Here is a 9,518-nt window from a genome sequence, read left to right on the forward strand (position 1 = left end):
TATTTAAATATAAGACAGTAATGGCAGTATCAAAGCACAACAGAAACGCATCAGCAGAGTGCAACCATCGGCCACAAATACTTGTCCTTCACCACACCAAACGTTGCTGCTCACTGTATTGTGACTGGAAGAGGACCGATTCCTTTTGTAACTAAACTGAGTTTGCTCTACTGGTTTAATTTTAACCGGAGTTATTTTTTGATCCAATTTACTGTAAGACTTCATGAGCATTTGTGCTGGCATGGAGAAGGGGACAGCTGAGGATTAAGAATAAATAGGAAGGGGAGAAGCAGATTTTCTCCTCCCTTCCCAGCCCTCTTTTAGAAACAGTGTTGGTTTAAAATGGTCATGGAACTCTGGTTCTTTTCTCTGTCCTGCTGAAGTCTGTCTCAGTACACATGAAGAGACATATTGGACATCTTGTTCTCAATTGTCTCAGTCTGGAACGATCCAGAATGCTGTTATAAATTCTAAATATTAGTTCAGTGTATGAAAAAGGCGTTTTTGAAATGCGTCTTAATTAAACCCATGATGGGGGAGAGCAGACAATAGCAATGCTGGGTATATGCGGCTTCTGTAATTGGCACTTTATTTGTGATAATGTGCCCCAATAGGAAAAGGCATCCACTCAGAATAGTCAGTTGAGGAAATTCAGTCTTAATGAGAGCAACATGATTTAGGCAACCAGGTCTAGCACTTTGCAGTTTGCTTCAAAGCCAACTGAAATTGTGATCAATCTTGACTTCAGCAGGCTTTTGGTCAGGTCTTTTGAGGATAATACCCAGTAATAACTGACTGACTTTATATTTTTTTTTAGTAAATTATTTCCTGGTTACCTTGGAAAAGCCCAGCAATACTCACTGAATGGAACAATTCTGAGCTGACCTCTGATGGATACTCTAGGAAGAACTTAAAGCAAGACATTGTGTTGTCACTGCTTGGCATGTAGAAACTTAATTTTACCTCTGCTCTTTTGTACTTGGTCGCTTTTATTTTAACAAGGTGGATGAATTCTCCTGGCACGAGTGAGCGTATCTGTTTAAGAGGAAGTCAAGATAATGACAGAGTTGTCTTTTAGGGTGGCTGAGGCACATTGTCTTCTATGTAGGAGAGTTTGGATGAGCAGTAAATACATCTTTGTTTAATCAGGTTGTGGGAAGAGGACAGAAGGGCTTTTGGCACTGAAGACGGCCTTAGTCTCAAATGTAGCAAGACAATGGAATTATTGTAGTTTAAGGTGCAGAGTTTCTCACTTCCTGCACTGGTGCCCAAATAGTACTGTTAAAATACCTTTAAGGAACATTAGTTGAAGATTCACAAGCACTTTTCTTTCATACTAAGTTATGCTGGGTCTTAAAAAAAGAACAATTTTGGTAATCATCTTTCTTTTTCCAGACCCCTATTTCAGTCCCATAAGCTGGAGAACTCCAAAGCAAATGCTTATATTCTGACTTTTCTTAAGCTGTTTTTGAAATACAGTTACATCTTAGAACCTCATCCATAGAAATACTACTGAAATTCATCACATTCACTGCCTACAGTGTACAGTTTGCTTGATTACAGTCCACTCTAGTTTTAAGAGATCTTTGAATATTGCTTTTTTAATGTTATAAATTTTTCAGGAAACTGAGAATAAGATGGAAATCATGATAGTTTTATATAATCTGTAACCATCAGAGCTTTCAAATTCTGCTTGTTCTTGACTACTTTAGCATTCATTGAATTTAGTCATATCTGACATCTATTAAAGGCATTATGTTTCTGCAGAACATGGTGTATGTCAAAGCTCTGTGTCTGCACATATGAAGACCTAGCATGCTCATCATAACAATTTTAATTATATCTATTTTTTTTGTAGTGGCTTTAAGTAGAACACAAATCCCTTGTAAAGGATGTTCTCTTTGGCTTGTGTTCCTGTGGCTGTGCAGAAGTAACCATGAAGCCTCTGCCAGCCTGCAGGTTTTGGAAAGGGAGGACAGCTGGTATCTTTGTGAGAAGGAGCCTTAGCTGAACACTTCTGAGCTCAGTTTCCTGCCACGTGGATGGGTCTTAGTGCTCTTGTGCTTGCCTGGCTTCCCCCACCCATTCCATCTGCCTTCTGACAGATCCCTGCAGTGAGCACTGGGAAGACACTCAAAGGCCCCAAAGCCTTTTCTAGGAAGGCTGAAATACATCCGTAAAGCAAAGGCAGATAAGATGTATTTGCTAAGAGCTGCCTGAATTCAGGCTACCTGCAAAGGAACTGTAAATGTGAAGTGGAGAGCTGCCAAAGTTCCTGGGAATATTTAAATGAGCAAGATATAGATATAGCACTGAGTAGTTTTGAAGTCATCATTTAAAGAAAAATATTTTCCACCTCTGATTTGAGCAGTTGTAGGAAGTCTAAGTCTCCTTATTTATCGCATTTGTGCACTCTACTCTTCATTAGCCCAAGTGAGGTTCTAGTAAACAGTAAGTGACAATCCCGTATATATTCTCTGCTGAACTACGTACACTTTGGAGCACGAGCAAGCTTGTCTCCACTGAGATCAGCTCCCACTTCCCCCTTTTTTTTTTCATTTGCTTTAATTCATCTTTCTTGCCAAAGAAATTTGGAGGCAGATTTTTCCAGCTGCTTCTGGAAGAGTGGGGAAGCATGTTATTAAAGTGATGTGAAGCATTCTGTCCTCCACGCATCACAACCAGGCTCTTCCTAAGCAGGAACTGTGCTTAACTCCCAAATTTCCATCTGCATCATTCCTGAAACGTTATCCAGCAGATACTGCAGTAGCTTCTCTGTACATGCTCCATGCTCTCTGTGAATACCCCTGGAAGGCAAAAAAAGATTTATGAGCAACTTTGATTTTGTTAACATGTGACATGATTTATTACTGTTCTAATGATGACATTATTTCACACTCTGCAGTTGAATGTGCAGGAGGTATCTTTGACACAGGGTAAGAAAATGAGTGTTATTGTCCAAATTACAAGACAAGACTGTGATAAAAGACTGATAAAAAGGCAAGTCAGCACAACCTTTGTGTGTATGATAGGCAGTGATACTACAATATTACAGTCACAGAACTGTTCATGTTCGAAGGCACCTCTGGTTAAGGAAATAGTTCTCCTTTGAAATTTCCCTAATATTCTCTGTACTTACAGTGCACATGAAGAGAGTGTTATTAAAGTATTTCCCCCCAACAATAGGAAAGCTCCTTTATTAAATGCATACTTATCCTGAAATCCCACTGGGGAATGATTTATAACACATTCCTCCTCTCCGAAGAGAATGTGAGGCAAAATATATAGTTAAGATACTCTATTTAAATTAATGGCAGCAATACACGTGTGCCAGATATGGACTTTTTAGCACATCTATGTTTCACACAATGAAGTTAACGTATTAAAATTCAGCATGTCTACTTGAGTTTGTGTCAGTACTTGGATCTGACAAAGACTAAACACTCACTTTGGAAGTACATAAAATCACTTGCTTAGCTCAAATTAACTGTGTGCTGAAATATCTTACTGATTAAGTGTCACAGACTGCTAATTAACTCATGTCTCCCCCTCCCCCCCCCCCCCCCCGAGGTGTTACCTTAACTGCATATTATTCAAGTCATGGTTGATCGCTCAGTTTAATAACAGCACATGAAATGCAGACTGTAATCTGAATCCCAAGGGTTTCCTGTGGTGTCCAGGCACTAAGAAATATCTCACTAGACCAGCAGTTGCCAGCCAATGACATGCATCAACATCAGAGGTGAATCAAGGAGGTCTGCCGGGCTTGCTCACTTGGTTCCTTACCCAAAACAGCACTGCCAGGAGCTGTTAACACCCCGAGGAGGCTGCAGCGGGGACCGTAGTGCTGCTAGTATGGGAGGCAGTTGAGAACCTTGTTGTGTTTGGTGCCCCTTTCTCCTCATACTACAGCCCCTCTGTACCTCTGTGGAGGCTCAGTGCTGCTTCACCTCCTCTGTGGAAAGGGACTCCTACACGAGGCACTGCATGGGGGCAGGAGGAACTGGACAGCAGTGATCCACTGCACTCAGCACACATCTGCATTTCTGATATGTCTAAGTGCCTACAGCATCTCTGAAAACTGGCTTTCAGCTACTAAAACCTGCATAGTTAAATGTCGATATCTTGCAATAGTTAAACGTAGATACCAGTAATAGACAGTCCAGCCTGCATAAATCAAGTCCAGGGGCTTCACATACAGCCCTTGCAGGAAGGCATGAACCATTCAAAACACCCAGAGGGAATCACCCAGAGTTAGTCAAAAGAAAAGTGTAATCAGGGGGATGTGCCTGGAAATTGCTGCCTACCTTTATGTACTTCCACCTAATCATTAGATCTACTTTTATTCCTAATAAAAAAATACATTGATAGGGCTGTTTTTATTTTTTATAAAGAGCCACATAATTTCATTTGCAGTGACGAAGGATATAAGTGAAGAAAGGTATGGAGAGAGAGGTGATTACTTTCATCAGTCTAATTGACAACCCTTTCAGTGAAGAAATGTTTCCTAACATCCAACCTGAACCTCCCGTGGTACAACTTTAGGCCGTTTCCTCTTGTATAGTGGCTTGTTATTTGGGAGAAGAGATGACCTCCACATCGTTACAGCCTCCTTTCAGGTAGTTGTTACAAGCAACAAGGTCTCCCCTGAGCCTTATTTTCTCCAGAACAAACAACCCCAGTTCGCTCAGCCACACCCTATTCCGACTCCCATTTGCAGTATCTACGGATTCAGTTATTCACAAGGGCAGATCAAATTATACCCTTAGAGGAGGTACGAGTTACATTCACACATAGGGTAAGCACCTCTTAATATCTGCTATTTTCCAAATGTCAACAGTATTTTCTCTAGCAGTATACTGAAGTCAAGTCACTGCCATTTGTTGAGCTTTAAAAGGAGCCAGTGCAGATTCACTTAGTTGTCTCTCCTCTCCTCTCCTCTCCTCTCCTCTCCTCTCCTCTCCTCTCCTCTCCTCTCCTCTCCTCTCCTCTCCTCTCCTCTCCTCTCCTCTCCTCTCCTCTCCTCTCCTCTCCTCTCCTCTCCTCTCCTCTCCTCTCCTCTCCTCTCCTCTCCTCTCCTCTCCTCTCCTCTCCTCTCCTCTCCTCTCCTCTCCTCTCCTCTCCTCTCCTCTCCTCTCCTCTCCTCTCCTCTCCTCTCCTCTCCTCTCCTCTCCTCTCCTCTCCCCTCCTCTCCCCTCCTCTCCCCTCCTCTCCCCTCCTCTCCCCTCCTCTCCCCTCCTCTCCCCTCCCCTCCCCTCCCCTCCCCTCCCCTCCCCTCCCCTCCCCTCCCCTCCCCTCCCCTCCCCTCCCCTCCCCTCCCCTCCCCTCCCCTCCCCTCCCCTCCCCTCCCCTCCCCTCCCCTCCCCTCCCCTCCCCTCCCCTCCTCTCCCCTCCTCTCCTCTCCTCTCCTCTCCTCTCCTCTCCTCTCCTCTCCTCTCCCCTCCCCTCCCCTCCCCTCCCCTCCCCTCCCCTCCCCTCCCCTCTCCTCCCAAATCAACGTAACTTCTTAAATTATCTAAAAACAGTGTCCACTTGCCTGCTCTCAACACCTTCAAATTATTTTGGCATGCATTGTAACCCACATGAAAATGGTCAGTGCTATTTGGCATCTTTTAGTAGCCAAGTGCACAAGTATTGTGTTTGTGAAAACTAGGGGAGTTGTGACAGGCTTCTGTTTGAATGAAAGCTCATGTTTGTTCGCTTGTTCAGTTCATAGTGGCTGTGGTTCAGGATCTGGGGAATGATCCGTCTTCCACTGGACTTCACAAAAAACTTCCTTGATTTCATAGAGTTTCTGTATTTTCCATCACTTTCCTTGTTTCCTTTCAAGCTCAAAATTTGACTCCTGGAAACAGAAGAACACTTTGCTGATAAGAATTGGAGCAGGACATGAAATCTAATGCAGGTGTGTTCATTATAGACTTTACAGTGAAAGCCCTTTCACTTATTAGTTTTGTTGCTGTATCTCCTGCCATGTGGAACAAACTCTTTGCTGATTCTCTAAAATCTTTCTCAAGTTGTGAGATTCTATTTGTTTTGTAAAAAAAGTCATGGTCTTCAGATTTTATTGTTTGTTTGTTGTTTTCATAGAATTAAAACAATTTTGTCTTTCGACTTCTTGACATTTATTGTTTTTCATCCAATTGTCTCTTTTTTTTCATCCTTCTCTTTCCTTCCCATCCATTTTTTTCCAAAGTCACAAATGAAATAAAAATTGAATAAGGAGAGAATATATTTTCAGGTCTCTGTGGTCCTGAATCTTTTTCTGCATGAAAACATTTTGAAATAAGGATCAAATAATAGTAGTGTTTGTGAAATGATTTTTAGCACTAAAAAAATAAATTCAACTGGTATTAATTTCATTTATTTCACCAAAGTAGGCTTGGAGATTTCTTTTCTCTTTCTATCCCAAACCCTCTACGGTGTTATTGTCGCTAAGGCTTGTGTTACTCTTCTGCTTTTTTTAATCTTTCTTTCACTTTGACAAAGATTTTGTCCATGCTTTTCTGCTCTTCATGAAACATGAATTGCTTTATTGTTGTCAGAAAAAAAAAGTAAAGAAAATAATGAATTGAGATCAAGTGTTAGCTATTCCCCCATGGAGCCTGTCAGGAGCACAAAAATAGATTACAGAGTGCTGAAGAAGAGATCACTGAAGCCTGTTCCCTTAGTATTCCAAGCTAAAGCTGCTCCTTCTGCAAGAATTTGTTTTGCTGATGGAATATCTAAAAGACTGTCGGAGTGCATAAAGGATTAAAATTCAAGCAGAGACAGGGCTGCCTCCGAACAGTCATTCCATGATCGCAAGTAGTTTTGAAGGCTAGGAGGAAGCTGCAAGTTAAATGCTTGTGGACAGTCATTGGATTCTCACAAAAACTCTGAATTACCTTTGAATTACCTTCATTAGACAGTCTCTGTTTGTAGCAGGAGAGCTAAAGCCATGACTGTGTCTTTGAAAAAGAAAAAAAGAAGAAGAAAAGGAAAGCAAATGATGCACCTTGTGGTGCCTCAAGGGAGGATTTTGCAATCATACTGAGCCTAATTGATGAACATGTTGTGCTTGTGCTAAGTCCTCAAAGATTTCATAGCACAACAGCAAATATGCTACAATTCACAGTTCAGTTGGATATTATTCGGTTTGTGTCAATGCTGTGGAACTGCGATAAAACAACATGTGATTTGATTCCAGCCAGCTCACCCATTAAATCATCAATCAGCCTGTGCTCCTATTTACAGAGGGGCACCTGTGTGGCCAGGTTGGATTAGATGAACAGTAGTGGTTTAAATTACAAGAACAATTTAATGGAGACAGATTTAAAACATGGAGATTTGTCATTATGGGGAAAGAAAGAAGCAGTGACAGCTGCTGTGATTTCAGCTTCTTCAATAACTCTTGTTTACGAATGAGAAGAAACAGAAGAACCCAGCCTAAGGTAACAGCGGTTGGCATCTGTTTTTATTGTTTGATATACAGACTTTTATATTAGGTTATGACATACCTGCTGTGAGAAATGGAAAATAATTATTAGAAAATATAAAAAAGACACTTTGATCATTTGTACCATCTAACATCAATCTCACATGATATTTTTTATTTGATTAATCATTATTTATGTTTGTTTGTAGAAGGAGACTTAGGATGACAATTTTTAATGAAAACATTATTAATGCTGCAAAATTAAGAACTATTTACATTTTTAAGTTAAAGGAGTGTCTTATAGGTTTCTGCACAAATGGTGAGCAAATGATTAATTTTTAGAATCCCAGAGAACTTAGGGTTCTGCAAAAGATTTCAAGTTGACCTTTTGATTTATGTGAGAGGCTTTGTGGTTTATTAGAAACACATTCTAGATGGCCAGTCTATTTTTTGTTCTAGATTAAATAGATGTTCTATAGAAATCCCAATGAACTGTATTAATCTGAAATCAAAAGTTCTGCCTTTTCAAAAAAGTGTGCTTCTAAGTTCAGTTCTAACACTTGATCGTTTTGTTTAAATTAAACATCTTTAGGAAGGTGAGAGATCATTCATTGGTGTTCTACTAATTTTATACTAGTAAAACCCCTCTGATGTAATGAAGTTGTGAAATAACGACCCCAGTTTTCCTCCCCAGATGGCATTATTTAGGAAGTCATCTGAATGTACAGGTGAATGTCTGATGTCAATAGTATTTGGGAAGGCATTTAATAAGTTGGCTTATGAATTGTACAAGGACTGAGAGGCCTTGATTCTTCTGGACTACCCTCTCCAGTTTCCACTTAATTCATCACAGGGATGATGGTGATTTTCCCCAAGTTTTATTTACAGACTGGTAGAAACAGATGGACATCTTTCTGGAAAGGGAGGTCTTTCAAGATTTTCAGGACTTGATAGGAAAGTTTAATATTCTTTTCCATCATGATAATAATTTTATTTGACTATTATCTTTTATTTTTTACCTATAACTTTTCAACATATCTAGAGCTATCTGTGCACCCCACTCAATTGAAATCAGCTTATCTGGTTCACATCCAATTCCTGCTCCTCATGTGATTCCTCTTCATTTTGTAAGTCCAGGAATAACCATGTTTTCTGTTCTTGTAATAGTCCTAAGAGCAGATTGATGCTTTATAAAAACCTGTTTGAGCACTGATTTCCAGGCTATATCCTTTGTTTGCCCAGTCTGTTTGCTAGGAATAATGATGTTGCTAGACTTCTGGTGGCTTTGTGCAGGCAAACAGCTGTTTGGAAAATCCCCACATATCCAAATTCTGTTTAAATTCAGTCATGGACCCTTGCTCAGATATTAGGAATACCTCCCAAAGCTATGATAATTACATCCTTAGCTACACAATGCCTTAATTTCCTGCTATGTAAAATTGCGTTCATGAGTTTTATCAACCTTTTGAGTCCTTTTAGAACTGAACAGCATTATTAATTTGTTTTCTTGTTTGCTAGGAGAAAGAGCAAATCCTGACCGTGATAGGAATTGTTGATGAACTGTGAATGAGCTTTGTGGCAAATAATTTAAACATTAAGAGTCTTGACTTTATCATGTCTCAAGCTTTTGTACTCTTTTGTGGAAGACATACTCTCAATAAGTCAGCAACTCTGCGACCCTCTACAACTACCTGAAAGGAGGTTGTAGTGAGATGGATGCTGGTCTCTTCTCCCAAGTGACAGGTGATAGGATGAGAGGAAATGGCCTCAAGTTGCACCAGGGGAGGTTCAGATTAGACATGAGGAAAAATTACTTCACTGAAAGGGTTATCGGGCACTGGAACAGGCTGCCCAGGGAGGTGGTGGAGTCCCCATCCCTGGAGGTGTTCAAAAAATTTGTAGATGTGGCACTTCATGACATGGTTTAATACACACGGTGGTTGGGCTGATGGCTGAACTTGATGATCTTAGAGGTCTTTTCCAACCTTCGTAATCCTATGATTCTGTGATTCTATGATTAGTAGTAATCCCAGCAGGTGTCTGTGCTTTCAGAGTATGGTTGAGAAATGTAGGAAAAACTTTATATTTTCTTGTGTTATCA

Source organism: Cuculus canorus, chromosome 1 (assembly GCF_017976375.1).
Source record: "Cuculus canorus isolate bCucCan1 chromosome 1, bCucCan1.pri, whole genome shotgun sequence".
Lineage (NCBI taxonomy): Eukaryota > Metazoa > Chordata > Aves > Cuculiformes > Cuculidae > Cuculus > Cuculus canorus.